General features: G+C 40.7%; 1 protein-coding gene across 1 annotated transcript in view; it reads left to right on the top strand.

Annotated features, from left to right (window-relative positions):
- The window catches only part of LOC122489432 (diphosphoinositol polyphosphate phosphohydrolase 1), a 134,688-nt gene that overhangs the window by 92,989 nt on the left and 16,321 nt on the right, over positions 1-25,378 (top strand). The window lies entirely within an intron of this gene.

Raw genomic sequence — 25,378 nt, 5'->3', positions numbered from 1 at the left:
ATTTCTTCTAGGTTATTGAATTTGTGGATGTAGTATTCACTGATTCATAGTGTTCTCATATTATCCTTTTGATGTTCATAGGATCTGTAGTGATGGCCTCTCTTTCATGTCTGATATTAGTAATTTGTATTTTTTCTCTTAATTAGCTCGGGAGACCTACTGATTTTATTGATCTTTTCAAAGAACCCCCTTTTAGTTGTATTGATTTTCTCTTTTGATTTTCCATTTTGAAATTCATTGATTTCTGTTCTAATTTTATTTCTGTTCTTGTACTTTTTTGGATTTAATTTGTTCTTTTTCTAGTTTCCTAAGGTGGAAGCTTAGATTATTGATTTTGGATTTTTCTTCTCATCTAATATTTGCATTCGGTGCTATAAATTTCTCTGTATGCACTGCTCTAACTGCATCCCACAAGTTTTGGTAAGTTGTGTTTTTATGTTCATTTAGTTTATTTTTATTTTTTATTTTTTTTAAATCACATTTATTTATTTTATTTATTTTAATATATAATTTATTGTCAAATTGGTTTCCATACAACACCCAGTGCTCATCCCAACAGGTGCCCTCCTCAGTGCCCATCACCTACTTTCCCCTCTTCCCCACCCTCCATCAACCCTCAGTTTGTTCTCAGTATTTAAGAGTCTCTTATGGTTTGCCTCCTTCCCTCTGTAACTTTTTTTTCCCCCCTTCCCCTCCCCCATGGTCTTCTGTTAAGTTTCTCAGGATCCACATAAGAGTGAAAACATATGGTATCTGTCTTTCTCTGCCTGACTTATTTCACTTAGCATAATACTCTCCAGTTCCATCTACATTGCTACAAATGGCCAGATTTCATTCTTTCTCATTGCCAAGTAGTATTCCATTATATATATAAACCACATCTTCTTTATCTATTCGTCAGTTGATGGACATTTAGGCTCTTTCCATAATTTGGCTATTGTTGAAAATGCTGCTGTAAACATTGGGGTTCAAATGCCCCTATGCATCAACACTCCTGTATCCCTTGGGTAAATTCCTAGCAATGCTATTGCTGGGTCATAGGGTAGATCTGTTTTTAATTTTTTGAGGAACCTCCACACTGTTTTCCAGAGCGGCTCTCTAGAGATTTCTTTGACCTATGTGTTATTTACAAGCGTGTTTTTCAGTCTCTCTAGTATTTTGGATTTTCCAGCTATCTTTCCTGATACTGATTTCTAGTTTAGCTTCATTATGGTCTGAGAGCTTATATTATATGATTTCTATACTTTTATATTTATTTATCTATTTTTAATGTTTATTTTTTGAGAGAGAGGGAGACAGAGCGCAAGCAGGGAAGGGGCAGAGAGAGAGGGAGACACAATCTGAAGCAGGCTCCAGGCTTCGAGCTGTCAGCACAGAGCCCAACACGGGGCTTGAACTCACGAACCGTGAGGTCATGACTTGAGCTGAAGTCAGACACTTAACAGACTGAGCCACCCAGGTGCCCCTGACTTCTATACTTTTAAATAAGTGTGTTTTACAGCCCAGAATGTGGTCTGGCTTGGTGAATACACATGTGAGTTTGAGAAGAATGCATCTTCTGCTGTTGTTGCATGAAGTAATCTGTAGATGTCAATTATATCTGATTTCTTTTCTGCCTGCTGGATCTGTCCATTTCTGATAGAGAGGTGTTGAAGTCTCCAACAATAATAGTGGATTCATTTAGTTTTGTAGTCCTGTCAGTTTTTGCCTCACATATTTGGATACATTATTGTTTGGTATACACACATTAAGGATTATTATGTCTTCTTGGAGAATTGAGCATTTTATCATTATGTAACACTGTCATGTAGCACTATATAATATTCTTTATCTCTGGGAATCTTACTTGCTCTGATATCTGTTTATTCTGAAATTAATATAGCTATTCATACTTTCTTTTGGTTTGTGTTAGTATGGTATATCTTTCTCCATCCCTTTCCTTTTCATCTGTATGTGTGTTTACATCTATATGAGCTCCTTGGAGACAGCATATTAGTTGGCTCTTGTTTTTTGATCCTCTCTGAAAGTCTTTTATTGTTTGTACGTAGGCCATGATGTTCAGAGTGACCACTGATACCATTTTCTATTTGTTGCTCCTGTTCTTTGTTTCTATTTTTGTCTTCCATTCTTTTTTCTGCCTTTTGTGGTTTTAGTTGAGCACTATATATGATTCCATTTCTGTCTTTTCTTAACATACCAGTTTTGCTTTTTATTTTTTAAGCGATTGCTCTGGTGTTTGCAATGTATATTTATTGCAATATGTATATTGTAACTAATCCAAGTCCACTTTAAAAATTTTTTTTTCAACGTTTATTTATTTTTGGGACAGAGAGAGACAGAGCATGAACGGGGGAGGGGCAGAGAGAGAGGGAGACACAGAATCGGAAACAGGCTCCAGGCTCTGAGCCATCAGCCCAGAGCCTGACGCGGGGCTCGAACTCACGGACCGCGAGATCGTGACCTGAGCCGAAGTCGGCCACTTAACCGACTGAGCCACCCAGGCGCCCCTGATTTTCTACACTTTGAATATGATATGGCTGAAGTCGGACGCTTAACCCACTGCGCCACCCAGGTGCCCCCCAAGTCCACTTTAAAACAACACTATTCCACTTCACAGATAGTGCAAGTACCTTTTAATGACAAAGTAGCCTTTACTCCTCCATCCCTTCTATCATTTCTGTCATTCATTTCATTTATACATAAGTTTGTTTGTGTACACATAGTTGAATACAGTGTTCCTGTTATTTCCAACTGTTACTAGATCAATTAAGAATAAGAAAAATAAAAGTTTTTATTTTTCCTTCTTTCTCTAATGCTCTTTTTATGTAAATCTGACTTCTGACCTATTATCATTTTGCTTTTCTTTAAAGAACTTTTTTTTTTAACATTCTTTCAGGCCAAGTCTACTGGCAACAAATTTTCTCAGTTTTGGTTTTTCTGCAAAGTCTTTCTTCTTCACTTTATTTTTTAATTTTTTTTTTAATGTTTATTTCTTTTTGACAGAGAGAGACAGACATGAGCAGGGGAGGGGCAGAGAGAGAGGGAGACACAGAATCCAAAGCAGGCTCCAGGCTCTGAGCTGTCAGCACAGAGCCCGACGCGGGGCTCCAACTCACAGACCCTGAGATCATGACCTGAGCCGAAGTCAGACGCTCAACCGACTGAGCCACCCAGGCTCCCGTCTCCTTCACTTTTAAAAAATAAGTTTGCAGGATACAGAAATCTTGGTTGCTGGTTTTTTCTTCTCAATACATTGTTTCACTCCATTCTCTTTTTGCTTGCCTGCTTTCTAAAATAAAGTCAGGTACAGTTCTTAACTTTGCTCTTCTGTAGGTAAGCTGGGGTTTTCCCCCTCTAGCTTTTTTTAAACTTTTTTCCATATCTTTGATTTTCTACACTTTGTTTTTTTTTTTAATTTTTTTTTTTAACATTTATTTATTTTTTGAGACAGAGAGAGACAGAGCATGAACAGGGGAGGGGCAGAGAGAGAGGGAGACACAGAATCTGAAACAGGCTCCAGGCTCTGAGTTGTCAGCACAGAGCCCGACGCGGGGCTCGAACTCACGGACGGCGAGATCGTGACCTGAGCCGAAGTCGGCCACTTAACCGACTGAGCCACCCAGGCGCCCCTGATTTTTTACACTTTGAATATGATATGTCTACATGTAGTTTTTTGTGTATTTATCCTGCTTGGTGTTCTCTAAGCTTCCTGGATCTAGGTTTTGTGTCTGACATTAATTTGGGAAATTCTCAGTCATCATTGCTTCAAATATTGCTTCTCTTTGTCTTTCTTCTTCCGGTATTCCCATTATGCACTGTTGCACCTTTTATAGTCATCACTCAGTTCTTGGATGTTTTGTTTTTTATTTTTGTTTTTTTCAGATTTTTTTTTTTTTCTTTTCAGTTTTGGAAGATTCTGTTGACATATCCTCAAGTCGATGGACTCTTTCCTCAGTTGTGTTTAGTCTACTGATGAGCCAATCAAAGGCATTCTTCATTTCTGTTAACAGTGTCTTTGAACTTTAGCATTACTTTTCGATTCATTCTTAGAATTTCAGTGTCTCTGGGGCACCTGGGTGGCTCAGTTGGTTGAGCATCTGACTTCGGCTCAGGTCATGATCTTGCAGTTCGTGAGTTGGAGCCCCGCCTCGAGCCCTGTGTTGACAGCTCAGAGCCTGGAGCCTGCTTCAGATTCTGTGTCTCCCCCTCTCTCTGCCCCTTCCCCGCTCATACTCTGTCTCTCTCTCAAAAATGAAAAAATGTTAAAAAGAATAAATTTAAAAAAAAAAAGAATTTCAGTGTCTCTGTTTATAGTATCTATTGGTTCTTTTTCTATTAGAACCCTTAACATATTAATCATAGTTGTTTTACATTTATGGTCTGTTAATTTCAGCATTCCTGCCATATCTCAGTCTGGTTCTGATGCTTGTTCTTTATCTTCAAACTGTGTTTTTTCCTTTTAGTGTGGCTTGTAATTTTTTTTTAATTTATTTTTTATTTTAATTTATTTAAAAAAATTTTTAAAGATGTTTTATTATTTATTTTTGAGAGAGAGAGAGTGCGAGTGGGGGAGGGACAGAGGGAGAGGGAGACACAGAATCTGAAGCAGGCTCCCGGCTCCGAGCTGTCAGCACAGCGCCCGACGCAGGTCTTGAACTCACGAACCATGAGATCATGACCTGAGTCGAAGTCAGACGCTTAACCAGGTGAGCCACCCAGGCGCCCCTGCCTTAGTAATGTTTTGTCGAAAGCTGAACATGATGTACCAGATAAAAGGAATTCTGGTAAACAGGACCTCAGTAATATGGTGGTTAGTTGTGCAAGGAAGGGAAGAAGTCTATAGTCCTGTGATTAGGTCTCAGTCTTTTAGTGAGCAAGCCTGTGCCTTTGGGCTGTGAACTTCATAAATTCTTCTCTGTATTTCCAGCTCTTCTACACCTCTCCTCCCCACCCCCACTTGAGGTGGGACTGGATGACTAGAGGGTGCTGGAATTGGATATTACCCTTCCTCCCCATTGGCTAGGCTCTGAAAAAAACCCAATACAGTAGCCTCTGGTAAAATACTTTCTCTTAAAGTCAGGCTTTGTTAAGAACAGAATGCTCTGGAGTATTTGAAAACGGCTGTTTTTTCCTCTCCCTGGAAGCAAGAGGGAGGTACCTGGAGGTAAAAACACAAAAGTATGGTGGGGCTTCCCCACTGAAGTTTTTGATTCTCAGACTTGTCTACTGAGCCTCCCGCAACCCATCAATTACAGTTTAGGTTTTCCTTCCCCACCCTCTCGCACTCCCATTGGTTCCCTTGGTGGCTTCTGCTCCTGTAAGTTGTGATCTTCTGTATTCGCCTGTCTCTCCAATTTTGGAGGCAGTGGTTTGCCCTTTTACTTCACTTTTGCAAAAACTCTAAGAAGAGTTGTTAATTTTTCAGTTCAGTTTTTTTTGTTGTTGTTAGGACAGAGTGGCAGTTTCTAAGCTCCTTATATACTGGACCAGAAACTAAAATTCCTTTTCAAGTAGCGTATTTGAACAAGTATTTATTTTTGTAAGCAAACAAAATAGTCCACCCACAAACACACACAATCTAAAAGACAAAAACTAATATCTCCTATTGCACAACTCTCATTTTGTTTAAATTTTTAACTTTAGGTATAGATTATCATTATTGTTAAGATACTATTCTTTAAAATACAAAAAGTTATCTGGGGCACCTGGGTGGCTCAAACAGTTAAGTGTCCAACTCCTAATTTTGGCTCAGGTCATGATCTCACCATTCATGGATTCGAGCCCTGCATTGGGCTCTGCTCTGACAGCATGGAGCCTGCTTGAGATTCTCTCTCTCCCTTCTCTCTGTCCTTCCTCACTTGTGTGCACACATGTATTCTCAAAATAAATAAATAAATAAACTTAAAAAAAAGTTACCAGCTGTGAAATTGAAAACAACAATATCAACAATAATTTAAATTTAAGGCCAGGGTGCTTGGGTGGCTCAGTTGGTTAAGCATCTGACTTCAGCTCAGGTCATGATCTCACAGTCTGTGGGTTTAAGCCCCTTGTGGTGCTCTGAGCTGACAGCTTGGAACCTGGAGTCTGCTTGGGATTCTGGTCTCCCTCTCTTTCTGCCCCTCCCCCACTGCGCACGCGCACTCGCTCTCTCTCTCTCTCTCTCTCTTTCTCTGTCTCTCTCAAAAATATAAATAAACATTAAACATTTTTAAATTTAGGGGCACCTGGCTGGCTCAGTTGGTTAAACGTCCGACTTTGGCTCAGGTCATGATCTCACGGTTTGTGAGTTGAAGCCCCACATCAGGCTCTGTGGTGGCAGCTCAGAGCCTGGAGCCCACTTCAGATTCTTTGTCTCCCTCTCTCTGTGGCCCTCCCCTGGCTTGTGTGCTCTCTCTCTCAAAAATAAACAAAAATTTTAAATTAAAAAATGTTTTTAATCTAATGTCAATGAATTTTACTGCTATCATTGATCACACCTCTTTTTCCCCTTTCTTTCTTTCTTTCTTTCTTTCTTTCTTTCTTTCTTTCTTTCTTTCTTTCTTTCTTTCTTTCTTCATGTATTCCCTTTGTGTGTTTTTTCACCTCGTCTGTTATTGGTTGACTACAGCATACTGGGAACTACTTTTAAGAAAAGTAAAGAGTGTTATGTGTTTTAAAATTTTTTTTCACACTTGAATGTTTTGCCTAATTATAGATTCCCTGAAAAGTAATCTTTTTCCGGGGCGCCTGGGCGGCGCAGTCGGTTAAGCGTCCGACTTCAGCCAGGTCACGATCTCGTGGTCCGTGGGTTCGAGCCCCGCGTCAGGCTCTGGGCTGATGGCTCAGAGCCTGGAGGCTGTTTCCGATTCTGTGTCTCCCTCTCTCTCTGCCCCTCCCCCGTTCATGCTCTGTCTCTCTCTGTCCCAAAAATAAATAAACGTTGAAAAAAAAAATTAAAAAAAAATTTTTTTTTAAAAGAAAAGTAATCTTTTTCCTTAGGACTGTTGACTTCAAGCATTTGGTGTTGTAGAGGAAAAGTCTGGTATCAAATTATTTTTGCCCTGTGTAAATGCATGAAAACTTTCATCTACACTGAAACTCAGAAATGTCACTGGAGTCTGTCCCATATTTGATGAGCTCTTTTGATAAGAAGGTTTGTGTCTTTCCTTAGCTTCAGGAACTTTTCCTCTTTTTTTCTTTAATTATTGTCCCACCTTCATTACTTTTATTTTCTTTTGCTGAAACTTCTCTTTTATATTGTATTCCCTTATCCTTTTTATAGTTTTGATCTCCACATGTTTACCTGTGTGCTCGGAGAATTCTTCAAACTTTGGCCTTCCAAATCTCTACTTTTCTGTTGTATTCAATTAGCTATCCATTGCCTTCTCTGGGACTATTGGTATGTAATAATAATGGTGATGTTATTTAGGATTTTTTTTGTTTTCACATTGCTCCCTATTTGTAATAGCCTGCCATCGGTTTAGAACTGTAATGTCTTCTTCAATCTTAGTGAATAAGAATTCAGTTTTTCTTATGATAACTGTTTCTTGAATTGTCAGATTGGTTCCCCTTTTGTTTTGAACTACTGCCTTTCCCTATATTTGACTTTTGTCTGAGTGCTCATTCTTAGACTGAGCTCTGAGTTTGTTTCATAGTTGTGACTGAAATAAATACTTCCGATAATGATGGATGTTTTCATTAGGGACAGTCTCTTTTTTATGTCTCTCTCTGTTTTTCTCCAGCTCATCTGCCCTCAGCAGTCATCCACCCTCTACCAGCCTGCCAAGCTTGCTGCTTATACACTGATTGGTCTGGCAGGGCCCCTGTTCCCATACACTGCAGAATTAAAGTTCCGCTGATGGTTCATTCCCTGCTTTGTGCATGCAGAGTTTAGTAAGACTGTGTGTGTGTGTTTGTGGGTCAGGGGCAATCGCAGGGAGTGTCAAGGGGCTGGAGTAGAAGATTCCTTTACTTTCTTCATAGGCTTCATCTGTCCTTGATGCTTTTCCATTTGCTCCATTCTTGCCTGCCCAGTCGTCTGCTGAGATTCAAAGTTCCATGTGTGTTGGTTGTTGAGGAAGGAAGTTAAGACTATGAGAGTCAATATATGGGCACAGACCTGTCCATCTAAGAATGTTTCTTTTTTTTTTTTTTTAATGTTTATTTATTTTGAGAGAGAGGGAGAGCACAAGTGGGGAAGGGCAGAGAAAGGGGAAGAGAGAGAATCCTAAGCAGGCTCCGCACTATCAGTGCAGAGCCTGACACAGGGTTTGAACTCATGAACCGTGAGATCATGACCTGAGCCAAAATCAAGTCGGACACTCAACCAACTGAGCCACTTGGGCACCCCTAAGAATTTTGTTTTTTTTTTAAGATAGACTTTTCCCCTGAGTTCTAAAATTGTATCAGAATAATATTTTTGTGTGGTCCATGGCTTAAAAATAAAATAGAACTGGAACACTTAGAAAGAAAAGAAACATTCCTTAAGTAATTCCCTAAGGAAGAGGACACACTAAGTAATATCTTATTGTTTGCCTTATACTTTCATTGTCTCACTGAGGGTTTTGCCCTTCTAGTGAATTTTTTTCTTTATTTAAAAAATTTTTTTAATGTTTATTCATTTTTGAGAGAGAGAGAGAGACAGAGCATGAGCGAGGGAGGGTCAGAGAGAGAGGGAGACACAGAATCCGAAAAAGGGTCTAGGCTCCAAGCTGTCAGCACAGAGCCCGATATGGGGCTCGGGACTCATGAGTTGAAGTCAGCACTTAACCAACTGAGCCACCCAGGTGCCCCTACCTAGTGAATGTTTTATATCAGCAGTCACATTTTTAAGTTCTAAAATGCCATTTTTATTCTTGGTTGCTTTTGCATACATTTTGTTCTTTTTTGGGATGCCACAGCCTCTCAAATTTCTTTAAAGATAATAACTAATTTTCTCTAAGTTTTCTTTTCTTTTCTTTTCTTTCTTTCTTTCTTTTTTTTTTTTTTTTTTTTTTGACTAGAGCTAGTTTTCATTTGCTCATTTTGATTTTTCCTTCCTTTCGATGATGCTCCTTGGATGTTGGGTGATCCGTGGGTGTCCTGTCCCAGTTAGGACTGAGTCAGTTAGGACTGAGTCAGTAGCAGCACTGAATGGGAGATTTGTGTAAAGAGTGACCTGGAGGGAAGTGGGGCTGTCTTACCAGGAGCCAGCTAAAAGAATGCCACAATAGGTGGACTCTATTGGAGGGATATTTATGGATATATATGCTACAGTAGTTCTTCCTGTTTCTGTTTTTCTGCTTGGATTAGAGTTGTCTAGGTGATAGATGCCTGGCTCCAGGCCATTCTCCATGTGTGGGGATGGCTGTTTGGTATGTAGACATTCAACTTTCAGGACCCCTTCTCACTTCCACCTTGGGTTCCTGCCATATGCTATCCTGGAACCTCTCCAGAGTCTGGAAGCTGAGCTACTTTTTTTGCTTTTCGTCATCTTTCCAACCCTCACTTATCACTTTGCATATTCTTGGAATTTTTTTTTAATGTTTATTTTTGAGAGAGAGGGAGGAAGGGAGGGAATGAGCAGGGGAGGGGCAGAGAGAGAGGGAGAGGGAAAGGGAGAGAGAGAGAGAGAGAGAGAGAGAGAGAGAGAGAGAGAGAGAGAGAAAATCCCAAACAGGCTCCACGCCATCAGTGCAGAGCCTGATGTGGGGCTCAAACTCATGAACAGTGAGATCATGACCTGAGTCAAAATCAAGAGTCGAAGGCTTAACCAGCTGAGCCACCCAGGCGCCCCTGGAATTTTCTTTAAAACCTCCTTTCTTCCGATAGCCACTTTCTAGTCTCATTTTGATTTTAATGAGGTCTCAGGAAGAAGAGATAATATACTTAGTCTACTACTATATTTTTTTAAGTTAAAAAAAATTTTTTAGAGTTATATCTGTTTTTTTCCTTGACTCTTAAGTGATGTTATGTTTTTTCTTATGTAATCTCTACATCCGATGTGGGGCTCGAACTCACAACCCCAAGATCAAGAGTCGCATGCTCCAGGCGCCCAAAAATATTTTTGTTTCTCTAAGAGGCTAAAGACAGATTTCTTGCTTTTAGTAGATTAAAAAAAATCTAAGTAGGTCACGATTTTTAAAATTCAGCCACCCTTATATATGATTTAGCTCAAACACTAGCCACTTTTTAAAAGAACCCACTCTTTAGTCACAGAATTAACATTTTATTTATTATTATTTATTTTAAACTGATTTAAGAGTGGGTGCCTGGGTGGCTTGGTCGGTTGAGCGTCTGACTTCGGCTCAGGCCATGATCTCGTGGTTTGTGGGTTTGAGCCTTTGTCTGGGGCTCTGTGCTGACAGCTCAGAGCCTGGAGCCTGCTTCAGATTCTGTCTCTCTCTCTCTCTCTCTCTCTCTCTCTCTCTCTCTCTCTCAGCCCTTTCCCCTCTCATGTTCTCTCTCTCTCTCCCTCTCAAAAAAAAAACATCAAAAAAATTTTAACTTACTAAGAGAGCCTAAAGGTTAGCCCTCTTTTACTGCAAATAACTCCTAAATTATGTTCTAATCATTGTTTTTAAAAACTAGAATAAAAGAAATCTCTTGACTCAATCTATCTGTTTACATTATCACATACAATTGCATGCTACCCATTGATGAATAGTTAATTCATTGGCTTAGTGAAGAGATTAGAATCTGCCCTGTTAGAGAATATAGTACTGTATTTAAGCTGGTTTGTGTTGGAACCCTGAATAGAAGCTGAATTGCTGGGAGAGGAGCCAATAGCCTTCTGGTAAATGAATGGAGTCCAGATGACTCTTCCAAACCAGTTGTACTTGCTTTCCTATCCAGCTTCACATTCCAGGAAAGGATTTTTACTCATTAGGAGGTATATCCACAGCGTACTTTCCATTGACACCAATACCATCCACAGTGGCTTTGGCAAATACTAAATGCAATTCTTGCCTCTGGAGGCTCCATAATCTTTAAACCACCAACAGGCACTGGACCTGGGTAGGTCTAACTGACCTGGCTGAGGTGCCACTTCACCAGCTTCCTCCTAATTCAGTGAACTTACAGATGCCAGCTGCCTAGCATTGAGCTTGCTACACAAATAAATTTAAGGACTCTGATTCTGATTCACCTTCAAGAGACCCCATGTGGCTCAGAAAAAGCTATGCTTCCAGGTTAAATATCACAATAAATGTAACTTGGTTATACTTTAGACTTACTCATTAATAGGCACAAACTTGTATTAAAAAGAAAATAAAACTTGTCATATGTTTTCAAACACAGTAATACTAAATGACTAAGAATAAAGGGATGGTAAAAGGTGTATCTGGCAAATACTAATCAAAAGAAAACTTGGATAGTAATTACAATATTAAACAAAATAGAATGTAGGTGAAAAGCATTTAGGAGGGACAAGAGGGACATTTAATATTGATAAAAGAGACGGTCTATCAAGATATACAGTGGTCATGAACTTATGTGCACCTACCAGACTTCATCTATATAAATCAAAATTGGCAGAGTTAGGGGGAAAAGTTGACAAATCTATAGCCATATTGAAGACTTTAAAGCATCTCATCTAGAAACTGATAGAAAAGGCTACAAACAGTAGGAAAAATAGAAAGATTGATACCGTTAGCAAGGTTGATCAAACAGTTATATATGGAGAGAGAACCTTGCTTTCAACAAAGAATATGTAATTTTTTTCAAGCACACATGGAAGAATTATAAAATCCCAGCTATATAGTAAGCTATAAACAAAGTAATAAAAGTTCTAGAGCAGCAATAATATAGACTACAGATCTTCCTCAACCTATGATGGGGTTATATCTTGATAAACCCCCTCATAAATAGAAAATGCTTTTAATACACTTAACCTCTTGAACATCATGTAGCTTAGCCTAGCCTACCTTAAACATGCTTAGAACCCTTACATTATAGCGTACTGTTGGGCAAAATCATCTCCTACACAGCCTATTTTATTTTATTTTAAATGTTTTTATTTTATCTTTGAGAGAGAGGGAGACACAGAATGTGAAGCAAACCCCAGGCTGTGAACTGTCAGCGCAGAGCCCGACGCGGGGCTCGAACTCACGGACCGTGAGATCATGACCTGAGCGGAAGTCAGATGCTTAACCAACTGAGCTACCCAGGCGCCCCCTACAAAGCTGATTTTATTTTATTTATTTATTTTTTTTTTTTTTTAATTTTTTTTTTCAACGTTTATTTATTTTTGGGACAGGGAGAGACAGAGCATGAATGGGCGAGGGGCAGAGAGAGAGGGAGACACAGAATCGGAAACAGGCTCCAGGCTCTGAGCCATCAGCCCAGAGCCCGACGCGGGGCTCGAACTCACGGACCACGAGATCGTGACCTGGCTGAAGTCGGACGCTTAACCGACTGCGCCACCCAGGCGCCCCCAAAGCTGATTTTATAATAAAGTGTTGAATATCTCATGTAATTTATTGAATACTGGATTGAAAGTGAAAAACGGAATGGTTAAATGGGTACAGAATGGTGTGAGTGGTTGGTTGTTCACCCTCATGGAGCTGAGGCTCACTGTTTCTGTCCAGCATGACGAGAGTATCATACCACGTATCGCTAACCAGGAAAAGATCAAAATTCAAGGTACAGTTTCTACAGAATGTGTATCACTTTTGCACCATCATCATCGAAAACTCGTAAGTCAGACCATCATAAGTTAGGGACCATCTGTATATATACTCTGACACATGCAGTAAGATTAGAAATCAGCAATAAAGCCAGCTTGACAGAGAAACATGAATTTGGAAACAGAAAAAAATGTTCTAAATAATTCTTGAGTTGAACCACAAATCACAATAAAACTTAGTAAATAGAGCCGAACAATTGAAAGCACTTCACATCATGACTTATTGGGTACAGCTCATTCAGGTCTTTGAGCCAAAGAGGCTTTTATTGGAAAGCAAAATAGACATTAAGTAAACTAAGCAATCGATTCAAGAAGCCAAAAACAAAAACAAAACAAAAAACACAGGATATACTCAACCTAAGAGGATGGAAATAACCAGGAAAAAAGGGCAGAAATTAATAGAGGAAAATAGACGTGATCAACAGAACCAAAAGTGGATTACTTTTATTTTTGTAATAAAATAAACCTTTTGCAGGACTTGTAAAGGAAATGAGAAAAGGCACCAAGTAAAAACAAAATAAGAAATAACCATAGAATATAATAGAGTCTTTTAAGAGAATGCTGTATAGAGCCATTAACACAAAAATTTGAAAACTTTGATAAAAATGTTCTAGAAGTTACCCCAATTTACTTAAAAATTAGAAAATCTTTATATAGATTATTAATTTTTACCCAAATTGTTATCCACCCCACCAGCAAAAAAATACTAAGACTAATTGAACTTTGCCAAAATTTCCAAAATTACGTTTTTTTTCTCTTAAAGAACTATTTCAGAAAGGAATAACTACACCTCATAAGATTATTATAATCTTGATCAGTGATCAGCAAACTTTTCTGTAAAAGGCCAGATAATAAATACTTTAGACTTTAGAAGCCATATGGTATCTGTCACCAAATATCCAATTCTGCTGTCATAACATGAATGAGCCATACACAGTACTTAACATGAGTGAGCATGGCTATGTTCCAAAGCAAGTTTATTTATAGAAATCAATGGCAGGGGGAACCTGGGTGGTTCAGTCCGTTAGGCATCTAACTTTGGTTCAGGTCATGATCTCGCGGTTTGTGGGTTAGGGCCCCATGTTGGGCTCTGTGCTGACAGCTCAGAGCCTGGAGCCTGCTTTGGATTCTTTGTCTCCTCCTCTCTCTGCCCCTCCCATGCTCATGCTTTGTCTCTCTCTGTCTCAATAATAAATAAACGTTAAAAAAAAATTTTTTTTTAATCGATGGCAGGATAGATTTGGCCCATGGGTTATAGTTTGCTGGCCCCCGATCTTAAAAGTAGAAAGAAGGCAGCTCTTTCTGTCCACGGGTCCTGTCCCTGTACTTTAATAAAACCACCCTTTTGCACCGGAAAAAAAAAGAAAAGAAAAAAAAGTAGAAAGGAGCAATAAATTCTCACTTATGAACTTGGATACAAAAATCCCAAGCAAAATAAGAGCAAATAGAATCTAAAGCTCTCTCAAGATACCACACAACTAAATTATCCCAAGAGTACAAGTCTTAGAAAATACATTTATGTAATTTACTTCATTAAGAGATTAAAATTATCATCTCAGTAAATGAGGAAAAATTATTAAAATTCAATATCCAGGGGCTCCTGGCTGGCTCAGTCAGCAGAGCATGCAACTCTGATCTTGGGTCGTGAGTTCAAGCCCCACATTAAGGGGTAGATTGTGCTTAAAAATTTTTTTTAAATCTTTAAGATAAAATTTGGGATCCATTCATCTTGAAAGTTATTAGCAAACTAAAAATAAAAGGAAGCTCCTTAACCTGATAGAATGTCTAATAAAACCTGTGGTAAACATTATATTTTGAAACGGTCCGTGTTCCCAACAGACAGGGAAAAGGCAGTTATGTTTGCTATAAGGCTACCATTTATTTAAAAAAAAATTTTTTTTAACGTTTATTTATTTTTGGGACAGAGAGAGACAGAGCATGAACGGGGGAGGGGCAGAGAGAAAGGGAGACACAGAATCGGAAACAGGCTCCAGGCTCTGAGCCATCAGCCCAGAGCCTGACGCGGGGCTCGAACTCACGGACCGCAGGATCGTGACCTGGCTGAAGTCGGACGCTTAACCGACTGCGCCACCCAGGCGCCCCAAGGCTGCCATTTAATATTGAACTGAGGTCCTAGCCACTGAAGTAAGACAGAAATAAATACAAATTACAAATATTCCAAAGGAAGCTGCAGGGGTGCCTGAATGGCTCAGTCGGTTAAGCGTCTGACTCTTGAGTTCGGCTCAGGTTATAATCTCACAGTTCAGTTTCTCGTCAGGCTCTGCGTGCTCTCTCCCTCTCTCTCTTCTCCATTCCCCACTCATGCGTGCATGCTGTCTCTCAAGTAATAAACTTCAAGAAAAAAAAAAAAAGCAAAATTGTCATTATTTGCAGATGATGCCATTATTAACTTAAAAAACCAAAGGAACACAACAGAAACTAGTAGATCTAGTAAGAGCATTTAGAAAGGTTGTAAAACATAAGATTAATATGCGGAAACCAGCAGTGTTTCTTTAAAAACAGTAATTGATTAGAAAATATGTGACTTAGGGGTGCCCGGGTGGCTCAGTTGGTTAAGCCTCAGACTTCAGCTCAGGTCATGATCTCATGGTTTGTGGGTTTGAGCCCCACATCGGGCTCTGTGCTGACAGCTCAGAGCCTGGAGCCTGCTTCACATTCTGTGTCTCCCTCTCTCTCTGCCCCTCCCCTGCTCTCATGCGTGCCTTCTCTCTCTCCCTCATAAATAAGTAAACATTTAAAAATTTTAATTAAAAAAGGAATTATGTAACTTTTAATATAGCATTCATAGCAATAAAACTAAACTAAAATGCCTTGCTGTAGACTAATAGAGTACAGGGCCTTTACAATAAAAATAATAAAACCTTCTGTTGAAGGAATGAAAAAAAAGACGTAAGTAAAGGGAGAGATACAGTCTGTTCTTGGATGAGGAGACTACATATTATAAAGGTATTTCTCAAATTAATCTAAAAATTCAATAATAAAACATCCCAAAAGGATTTTTCAGAGATCTGAAAAACTGATTTTTGAAATTTATATGGAAGAATAAAGGTACCAAAATGGCTTTGAAGTTTTTGAAAAAGAACGGAGGATAAAGCTGTATTAATTAAAACCATGTGATATTAGTATATAAATTAATAACTAGATTAGTAAAATAGAATGATCTGTATGTGTCTATTCTGGAGTATCCAGACTACTGGCTATTGGGGAATAAATTCCCCTATTAATTTTGGTGGATCATATTATAAAACTCTTCAAACTAGGGACGCCTGGGTGGCTCACTTGGTTGGGGGTCCGACTCTTGGTTTCAGCTTGGGTCAGAATCTTACAGTATGTCGGTTCAAGCCCCACATTGGGCTCTGTGCTAACAAGCAGAGCCTGCTTGGGATTTTCTCTCTCTCTCTCTCTCTCTCTCTCTCTCTCTCTCTGCCTTACCCTGCTCTCTGTTTCTCTCTCTCAAAATAAATAAACTTGAAAAAACTTCAGAATGTTAGAAAAAATGTGGGAGACTAAAAGAATACTAAACAGGCAAAAGGAAAAGATAAGCAAAATCAGCAATATCTAATAAAACATGTTTAGCAAAGGACATTAGAAACGAAGATAGAAATAAGTCAGAGAAAGACAAATACTGTATGATTTCACTCATATATAGAATTAAATAACAAAGGGCAAAAAGAGAGAGAGACAAACCAAGAAACAGACTCATAACTATAGAGAACAAACAGGTAGTTATCAGAAGGGGGGTGGGAGGGTGGGGAAATAAGTGATGGGCATTAAAGAATACACTTAGTGTGATGAGCACTGAGTAACATATAGAATTGTTGAATCACTGTCTTGTACACTTAAAACTAATATAACACTGTATGCTAACTATACTGGAATTGAAATTGAAAAACAATAAAATTTTTAAAAAATGAAGTTAAAGGACAAGTGTCAGATTGGGAGCATATATTTACCACAGAGATTAAGTGTTAAGAGGATATAATTTCTGGGGTGCCTGGGTGGCTCAGTCAGTTGAGCATCCGACTCTTGATTTCAGCTTGGGTCATGATCCCAGGGTTGTGAGATTGAGTTCTGTGCTGTGCATGGGGTCTGCTTGGGATTCTCTCTCTCTCAATCTCAATCTCTCTCTCTCTCTCTCTCTCTCTCTCTCACAATCTCTCTCTCTCTCTCTCTCTCTCTCTCTCTTTCTTTTTCTCTCTTCCTCTCTTCCCCTCTTCCCCTCTCCGCTGCTCGTGTGCTCACTCTTGCTCTCAAATAAATTTTTTAAATATGTAATTTCTGAAGATCACTGCAATCAAATAAGAAAAATGGATAAACAGTATGAATTCCCAGAAGAAATTTAAATGCCCACTAAACAGGAAAAAGTACACAGAAAACTTACACAATATAATTTCATATTCATTATGTTGACTTTAAAAGGCTGACAACAAAAACCATCCTCTTGTTAAAGAGGAACAAGAGTGATGGGAACTGGTACATTGCCTGTGTACTCGAATATACCAGGTAGTTATTGCCATATAAGAAACTATCCCAAAACTCAATGGCTTAAATTAGTTAAGTATTGATTATTACAGGGGCGCCTGGGTGGCTCAATCAGTTGGGCGTCCAACTTCGGCTCAGGTCATGATCTCAGAGCTTGTGGGTTCGAGCCCGACATCGGGCTCTGTGCTGACGGCTCGGAGCCTGGAGCCCACTTCGGATTCTGTGTCTCCCTCTCTCTGCCCCTAACCCACTCACATTCTGTGTCTGTCTCTCTCAAAAATAAATAAACATTAAAAAAAATTTTTTTTAAGTATTGATTATTACACACAGACCCATGGGTCTGCTTCTAGTGTCTACTCCGATGTCTGAGGCCAGCTCTGGGTCGAGTAGGCAGCTCTGCTGGTTTTAGCTGGGCTCTCACAGTGGGAGGTTAGCTGGCTCTAGGCTGCTTTGGAACACCCTCAGCTGAGACAGGTCTTTCGTTCTTTTTTTTTTTTTTTTTTTTTAGTGTTTGTTTATTTTTGAGAGACAGAGAAAGGGAGGGGCAGAGAGAGAGGGAGACAGATTCCGGAACAGGCTCCAGGTTCCGAGCCGTCAGCACGGAGCCCGGCACAGGGCTCGAACTCACAAACCGCGAGATCATGACCCGAGCGTGACGCTTAACCAACTGAGCCACCCAGGTGCCCCTTTCATTCTTCAGGAGAGTAGCTCTCGTGGCGATGGCAGAGTTCCAAGAGAAAAAGTAGAAACTCGAGACCTCTTGAGGCCTAGGCTTGGAACTGGTGTATGCCATCCTTCTGCGTTCTGTCGGCCAAAGCAAGTCATAAGGCCAGCCTTGTATAGGAGTAGGTTAATAGATCCTGTCTCTTGATAGGAAGAGCTGTAAAATTACATTTCAAAGGATGTGGATACAGGAAGAGGTGGGGAATTGCACTCATTTCTGCCACTGATGTACTGCAAAGAAGAACTTGATAATATGTGGGAAAATTGGAGGTACCTATCAGATGATCCAGAAACTCCCATACCTGGTAGGTAGCAAGGATATCTACAAGAAAGGTTTTGGGTTTGTTTTTGTTTTTTTGTTAAAGTGTTTTTCATAATAGCAGGACTAAATGTCTAGCAACAAGTAAATGGATTAATTGTGGCAAATTCCTAAAGTAGAATACTGTTCAACAACTAAAATGAATTAACTAGAACTATATGTTTCAATATATCTAAGACTCAGAATCATGATACTGAGGGGGAAAGGTTGCAGAAGATATTATCTCTTTTTTTTTTTTTTTTTTTTGAGAGCAGGCACACGTTTGGGGGGTGGGGGGCGGGCAGAGAGAGAGAGAAATCTCAAGCAGACTCTGTGTCCAATGTGGAGCCCAGCGGGGCTCAATCCCACGATCCTGGGACTGTGACCTGAGCCAAAATCAAGAATCAGGCCCTCAACCAACTGAGCCACCCAGTTGCCCCTACCCTAATCCTTTTTTTTTAATTAAGTAAAGAAACATACAGAAAACACTATTTACCATGAATAGTGGATATATACCTAAGTAGTACAAGTATAAAGACATGCAGGAGAATGATAAACACCAAATTCAGGTGAGTAGCTACCTCTGAGGGCTGGGGAGTACCCAAGGGGCCTCGGTTGTACCAGCAGTTTTATTTATTTCTTTAAAAAAAAATACACAAAATGATACATTACCATTATTATTTTATTTACTTTTTTGATGTTTGAAATATTTCATTTAAAAAACAAAACAGGGGCACCTCGGTGGCTCAGTTGGTTAAGCGGCCAACTCTTGATTTCAGCTCCCGTCGTAATCTCACGGTCGTGAGATCAAGCCCTGCGTTGGGCTCCTCACTGGGCATGGAGCCTGCTGAAGATTCTCTCTCCCCCTCTCTCCGCCCCTCCTCTCTCTCTCAGGAACAAAATACTCTGGGATGGGATATCACTGGACTTAGTACAGTGGCTTCCCATCTACTTTCATCTGTCTTCACTGTGATTCTTTCCTTCTGTAATTTAAGTTTGGCAGGTACCAGAAAGGTATGTGCATTAAGACAATATATTTGGGTTCATGGGTTTCCTCATACAGACACTTGCATTAGAGTCGCTCCCCTGAGCTCCTTTTGGGTCTGGGTTTATTGCTTTAATAGAGCAAGCTTTTCTACCACATTGCCCTTGAATGTTCAGAATCTTTGTTTTGGGATGCTCAGTCTTCCTCTGAGAGCTGCCTTCTAAATCAAAGGAAGTAGCAGGAAGCATGCTGATACAGGACCACAATACCTGACTAAAAAAGGGGCTTCAGCCATACTGGTAATTTTTCTCACGTGAGAAGTTCAGAAGCTGGACATTTCCCTCATTGCTTCAGCAGTTCAGCCACCTCAGGACTTTGGCTCGATTCTCATAGGTTCTCATCGATTCTCTTGCCCTCCCCCTTACAATCACAAGACGACTGACTGTAGCAGCTCCAAGTTTCAGGTCCCTGCTTCACAAGCAAGGTGTAGGGTTTCTTTTTGTGTAGCTCTTTTTATCATGGTGGGAAATCTTTCCCATAAGCCCCCAAGGGACATCTTCTCAGAAGCCATTGACCCAGAAGTGGGTCACGGCACACCTGGACCTGTCACTGCAGAGGGGAGCGGAACTCCCTGCACCATACCGGGAGGGCCACAGCCCTCATCTGAACGGGATGCCAAGTGGAAGGAATGTCTGTGGGTTAGACATCCATCATGTCTGCCAGAATGTCTGCCTTACAGTGAAAAATAGCTTTCGGAAAGTGACGATCTGCTTTGTACCCCCCCAAACTAACAACAAAGCCAGACCATTTTAGGGGCATTCTCAAAGGCCCATCCATGCTAGTGCCTCTGCCTGAGTGTTGTGTACACACTCGGAGAGCTTACTAGAAGGAAAGATGGGATCCCTGGAGTCAACCTGGTTGGTACTTCCAATCTCAATAAAACACCCCACAGGGAAAAAAGACATTTGTGGGTTTTTTTTTTCTTTTTTTCTTTTTAAAAAGTAGGCAGTTGGACACCTGGTGGCTCAGTCCGTTAAGCATCCGACTTCAGCTCAGGTCAGCGTCTCACGGTTTGGGGGTTCAAGCCCCACATTGGGCTGTCAGCACAGAGCCTGCTTTAGATCCTCTGCCCCTTTCTCTCTCTGCCCCTCCCCTGCTCGTGCTCGCTTGCTGTCTCTCATAAATAAATATTTTTTAAAAGAGGGTTTTCATTTTTTTTAACTAATTTATTTATTTTGAGAGAGAAAGAGAGGGAGAAAGAGAATCCCAAGCCGACTCCGCACCATCAGCGCAGAGCCCAGTGTGGGGCTCGAACTCAGAACCATGAGATCATGACCTGAACCAAAAACCGAGTCGGACGCCCAACCTGAGCCGCCCAGGCGCCCAATAAAATTTTTTTAAAAATTAAAAAGTAGGCAGTTGCTCAAATTATTTTTGTTATCTAGACCTAAAGTGCTAGAATTGATGTTTTATACTTTGAAGTTCAAGGAAGCACTTGCCTACATATGGTTGAATAGCAAAGGGCAATAGATACTTTATTTGGAATTCTTACTACTAGCTAAGATGGGCTTTTAAATAAAGACTCTGCCTCTGGATTAGGGGCTTTTGACATGTGAATTGGAATTATAACTGCTTTTGTATGATTTTAAGAAGAACGGGTTCGGGGCGCCTGGGTGGCGCAGTCGGTTAGGCGTCCGACTTCAGCCAGGTCACGATCTCGCGGTCCGTGAGTTCGAGCCCCGCGTCGGGCTCTGGGCTGATGGCTCGGAGCCTGGAGCCTGTTTCCCATTCTGTGTCTCCCTCTCTCTCTGCCCCTCCCCCATTCGTGCTCTGTCTCTCTCTGTCCCAAAAATAAATAAACGTTGAAAAAAAAAAAAAAAAAAAGAACAGGTTCATGCCAGCACCAACTAGACCAAACTTACATATGCCCCGAATCAGATCTATCCCCAATGTCTGAGCCAACTCTCTGTCTCATGTGACCCTGACACCTACCCCAACTCGCAGGCAAGAATCATGTGAGAGATAAAAATAACTCTCTCCTGTTGCTTGTGGCAGCAGTTGAGCGGGAGCTAGCTCAGAGTTAATTGGACTGTGGAGAATCGTGAAAACGTTAAATAGTTGCAGTGAACTCTGTCTTGAAGGACCTTTGCCTCTGAGGAATCTCCCTCTTGCTCAGCACTGTGACTTTAAAGAACTGAAATCCTCTTTCTTACTCGAGAGGCACCTCCTCTTAAGGAAACTGCTGAATCTCAATTTAGAAGCTGGTAAACATAAGAACATTCCTTTGCTTTTCACCATAGAATCACTGGTAGGATCACCTTAGATAGAATTCTCCAAAGTGGGGGCACCTGAGTCGCTCAGTTGGTTAAGCGTCTGACTCTTGGCTTTTTGGCTCAGGTCATGATCTCATGGTTTGGTGAGTTCAAGCCCTGTGTCAGGCTCTGCACCGGGGGCACGGAGCCTGCTTGGGATTCTCTCTCTCCTTGTCTCTGTCTCTCCCCCACTCACACTGTCTCTGTCTCTCCCAAATAAATAAGATAAAATAAAACTTGAAAAAGAATTTTCCAAAGTAGATCCCTTAAATATTGGTATAAAACTGGAAACGCAGAGACAAATAAAGCTATTGTTAATTTCTACAACTTGACAGTTAATTAGAAGTGAAGAGAAATGTCACTGAAATTTAACTGTCCAGGTGGCAGCATTATTTAATTTACACTAACCTTGATAAGAAAGCATCTGTTTTGGGGCGCCTTGGGTAACTCAGTTGGTTAAGCATCCAACTCTTAATCTCGGCTCAAGTCATGATCTCATGGTTTGTGAGGTCTAGTTCCATGTCAGGCTCTGTGCTGACAGTGTGGAGCCTGCTTGAGATTCTCTCGCTCCCTCTCTGCCTCTCTCCTGCTCGTGCATGCATATGCACATGCTCTCTGTGTCTCTCTCAAAACAAATAAGAATTTTTGGGGCGCCTGGGTGGCGCAGTCGGTTGGGCGTCCGACTTCAGCCAGGTCACGATCTCGCGGTCCGTGAGTTCGAGCCCCGCGTCGGGCTCTGGGCTGGTGGCTCAGAGCCTGGAGCCTGTTTCCGATTCTATGTCTCCCTCTCTCTCTGCCCCTCCCCCGTTCATGCTCTGTCTCTCTCTGTCCCAAAAATAAATAAACGTTGAAAAAAAAAAATTAAAACAAATAAGAATTTTTAAAAATGCATCTGCTTTATAAAGAAAACTGTTTTGTGTTTTTTCCAACTGCCTATGGCACAGTAAATCATAGATATATGTTGGTATTGAATGCAGAAGATACTGTTAAAAGTTTTAAATAAATTATATTGAGTTGTCATAATATTAAATTAGTTGTGCCCTTAAAAATTGAAGGTCATTTTCTAAACTTTTGGTTTCTTTAAGAAAAAAAAAATTAGGGGCACTTGGGTGGCTCAGTTAAGCATCCGACTCTTGATCTCAGCTCAGGTCTTGCTCTCAGGGTCCAAGCCCCACATTGGGCTCCGCACCAGGCATAAAGCCTACTTTAAAAAATAGGGGCACCTGGGTGGCTCAGTCGGTTGGGCGTCCGACTTCGGCTCAGGTCATGATCTCACAGTTCATGGGTTCGAGCCCCACGTCGGGTTCTGTGCTGACAGCTCAGAGCCTGGAGCCTGCTTCAGGTTCTGTGTCTCCCTCTCTCCGCCCCTCCCCTGTTCACACTCTGTCTCTGTTTCAAGAATAAATAAACGTTAAAAAAAATTTTTTTAATAAAAAATAATTGAACCATTAGAACTACTGAAGAGAACTCTTTCTCTACTTTGTGGAAGAGCAATGTGAATGATGGCCTGTGTGAACCTCTGTGAATCTCGTTACCCCCCTTCCTTCCCTCCCAGCCTGACAGCCTTGCCCTTAGTCCCTATCAGTGGGGACTGTGCAGGAGCACTGTGCAGGAGCACAGCTAAATTGATCTGAGCTTTTGGGCTGCCTGGGATCAGGGTACAGAATTGGCTTTCTAGCCTAAGCTGGCCTGCCATCTTGTCCCACTTGTTCAAGCAGCTTCATTGGTTAATTCATGAAGTACAATCTAACTTCTTAGCTCGCCGTGGAGTGCAGTTATCTCTAAAAATGTAGAGAATCAGTTTAGTAGCACCTGGCTGGCTCAGTCTGGAGCATGTAACTCTTGATCTTGGGGTTGTGAGTTTGAGCCCTACACTGGATGTGGAAATTACTTTTAAAAAAATAATATATTTTTTAAAAGGTGGTTTTTTGGGGTTTTTTTTTGTTTTGTTTTTTTTAATGTAGAGAATCAGTTTAAATAAGAAAGGGTAGACGTTTCTATTTGAGTAGACTCAAAAGCCACAGAGGGGAAAGAATGGGTAGGAACTGAAACAAGCATGTTGGCAAGAGAAAGGAAAAGGATTCTTTGGCACATAAATAGCAAAAATTAATTTCAAAGTATAACCTACCTAGGAGTCTCGCCTTTAAATTGGCTTCTATTGTTTTTATTACTAAATATCTCTAGAGAACTTTTAGAGCACTCATTTTAAAATTTTGTTCATTCTCTACAAACTTAATGAGCCCCTAATTTTTAGTTTATTGTACAAATAACATGGCAATGGTAATAGGAAATAAGTTACAGCATTCCCCAGGCATTTCCAGAGATTTCTCCTTCCCTTATTATCTCTCCCCACTTCTGCCCCTAGCATAGACAGATAAAAAAAATATGAAAAGCAAAAGCTAAAAAGACATAGCATGGCTCAAAAGCAAGGTGGGCACCATATCCACAGATCAGACACAGTAGAAGTGCTGAATATCATGGAAGAGCTGCAGCCGGCCTGGCCTTGGGTGGTCAGACCCCTTGCAGTCAGGGAAGCCCAAGTTCCCAACGGAAAGGATACCAGGAGCTGAGACTTCCATTTTGAAAAAAAATTTTTTATTTTTTAAAATTTTTAAACATTTTTTATTTTTATTTTGTTTATTTTTGAGAGAGAGAGAGGAGAGACAGAGCGCAAGTGGAGGATGGGCAGAGAGAGAGGGAGACACAGAATCCAAAGCAGGTTCCAGGCTCTGAGCTGTCAGCACAGAGCCCGATGTGGGGCTCGAACTCACGGACCATGAGATCATGACCCAACCTGAAGTTGGACGCTCAACCGACTGAGCCACCCAGGCGCCCCAGGAGCTGAGACTTTTAGAAAGATGTGGGCCTGCGTAGAGAGGGGACACAGACCCAGTGCACACTAAAAGGTGGAGCCAAACCACCCCCTAATTCCATGACTCTGCCTGTGGTATTCCCTGTGTCACCTTGGAGCAGTAGCCCTTAAACTGTCACTTTAAGACCAAGCTTTGGAGAGCTTGGTGAAAGCAGCCTCACAAGGAAGCTCTTCACTAATTGGAATATAAATTTACTTGAGATGAAGTGAATTTTATAGCATGGCCTGACAAGGAACTGAAATATGTTCAGGGTATTCAAAGTTAAAGAAAGAATAACTTCCGTTTTAAAAGAACAAAAAAAATCATGGAAACAAAGGCATACATAATGGAAACAGATACGTAAGAAATGAGTAAAATCAAATGACTAGAGATGGGACAGCTCTAGTTTAGATTCAGTTGAAAAGAAAATTAAGTAATTGGAATAGACTGAAAAATTTACCTGTGATGCATCAGAAAATCTTTTAAAAAATACCAAAGGGCCAATGGAAGATACAGAGTATATAAAGGCCTGCCACTGTATAAAGTTGCCCCCTCCCTGTCACTGTTCTGTTCGTCACCTTGTCCTGCGCATCTCTGTCAATACCTGTCACTAGCAGAATCACCACATTTGTGTATTTGTTGATTTACTCTTTACCGAGTTTCTATACAGTATGAGCTCTGTTTGGGGCATACTGTATAAAGACAGCCAAGAATAAGTAAGATAAGGATCTTGCTCTCGTGGGTCTTGGGTTCTAGCCTATTCATCACCGTACCTCTGGCACATACACTGTTATCTGGCTCAAATTAGCATTCAGTGTATTTGTTAAGTGAATGGATTAATTAATGAAGTAATTAATCTCTCAAAATACCTTCTGTGTGCCTTCATGGCCTTGATTACCTGCTGTGTTTGGCCAGCTTTGCAGTGGGGAGAGAGATGGGGAGGACATGAGAGAAATCCTCCCTCCCCAGAGTACACCCTGCTCTTACCAGTCTGTGACACACAGGAAGTACGGGTGACCTCCAGAGACCTGGAGTTCGCCTAACGTGTGTCCTCTTGGTTTT

This window comes from Prionailurus bengalensis, chromosome B2 (genome assembly GCF_016509475.1).
Source record: "Prionailurus bengalensis isolate Pbe53 chromosome B2, Fcat_Pben_1.1_paternal_pri, whole genome shotgun sequence".
Classification (NCBI taxonomy): Eukaryota; Metazoa; Chordata; class Mammalia; order Carnivora; family Felidae; genus Prionailurus; species Prionailurus bengalensis.
The sequence above is the reverse complement of the archived record's forward strand: the minus strand, read 5'-3'. Positions and strand labels throughout refer to the sequence as shown.